A 1,700-nucleotide genomic window follows, 5' to 3' on the forward strand; every position below is an offset into this window, starting at 1 on the left:
GGAGGGTTGCGGTGGGTCGTCGGCGGCGGTGGAGCTAGCGGGGGAGGATGCGGGTGGGATCGAGATCGAGATCAAAAAGTGTCCATGAAATTTAAAAATATTCATGATATCAAAAAGTGCCCATGAAATACAATCGAGAAATGAAGACTACGATTTAAATACAATCGATCTTAGCTAGCTATCTGTTCACAATTTTCTTGCCCTTCTTTTTCGCAAATGGAGTTCTTCTGTGGAACGGACGTCCTTTAGGTAGGGTTGTCCTACTTCTTCTTGTGGTGTGTGCTGCTACTTCATCGTCGTCGTCATGTTCGATCTTCGGGTCGCCGTACTTGTCGAAGTCTTGCTCATTGACTACTCCATCCATTCCGATGATCTTCCTTTTGCCTCTCCTCACGACAACACGACTGGGCTTTGACGGGTCGGTAATGAAGAAACATTGGTCCACTTGGGAAGCCAGGAGGCGGCGGGCCCTACCGCCACCGCCGGAGGCGGCAACCCAGCCAGAACGGCTTCCGCACAGTACATCATGCCGCGACGGAACGGGGCAGGCGTTGTGGGCCACGCCGCCACAAGACCAGGCGGCCTCCCCTGGCGCGGTCGCTAGCGGGCCGACAGCCTCTGCTGCGCCCGGGCCCCGCCAGTGGGCCACGCCGCCACAGCCGGAGGCGGCATCCTACTGGCGCGCTGGCTGGCCGACAGCCTCTGCTGCGCGTGGGCCGAGGCGCGGGCCAGGCCGCCACTATTTCTGGCGGCATCTTTTTTTCTGCATGCGCGGGAAACCGACACTGATTCCGTGACTGACGGCGCTGATTCCGATACAAACTTCGCTCATTCCGATGATTCGAAAATTGATGCTGATAGCCTGCTTTTGCTTGTTTTGCTTGAGTCATGCGTGGCGACAGGTTCCCTGTTGCAGACTTAGCTGATTCCCACGCGCGTGCTGGCTACTGCTTGAGAGGACGCGACGACACTGCAGAAATACACTCACTCGTTGCGGGAATCCGAGGTTCCCTGTTGTACCGACACTACAGGGATCCTAAAATTTCCCGCCTAATTTCCTCTGTTCTCGCTTATTTTCTCGCCATCATTTATCGTCTGAGCCTATAAAAGGAGACACCGAGGCTCTCGTCCAGCCATCCTCGAAATTGTCAACCGAACGCAGCCTCAGCGGGCGCTCCACCTGGCGTCGACTGGACGGTAATTGGCCCACTCGGACAGGCTGGCCTTGCCAAGCACCACTGCGCCAGCACGCCGGGGACGGGCCGCGACTCTGGCGTCCCGCCTCACCACGGAGCCGAGGAGAGCGAGGGAGCCGGCCGTCGGGTCACGATGTTGTCCTTGAGCAGGACGGGGACGCCGTGCAGCAAGCCGGTGGCATGGCCGGGGAGCGATGCTCTGCATCGGCACGCTTGGCCAGCCGGAGCGCATCCTGGTTGACCTCGATGATGGCGTGCAACAGCGGGTTGAGGCGGCCGATCTGGTCCAGGTAGAACCGGACGAGCGCCGTCGAGGCAGATATCCATATAGTCCGCTAAGAGTGGTACTGCAAAAGTACTCGCTTATGGAATTTTAGTTTCATAACTAACATACTATGTGTCAACAACATATACAGAACAAGGTCAACAAATACATACAAAAGAAATTCTCCACCTTTAGAACAACATTGTCGATTTATTCGGAGTAGCACTTGCATACAATCC

This window comes from Triticum dicoccoides, chromosome 2B (assembly GCF_002162155.2).
Source record: "Triticum dicoccoides isolate Atlit2015 ecotype Zavitan chromosome 2B, WEW_v2.0, whole genome shotgun sequence".
Taxonomy (NCBI): Eukaryota; Viridiplantae; Streptophyta; class Magnoliopsida; order Poales; family Poaceae; genus Triticum; species Triticum dicoccoides.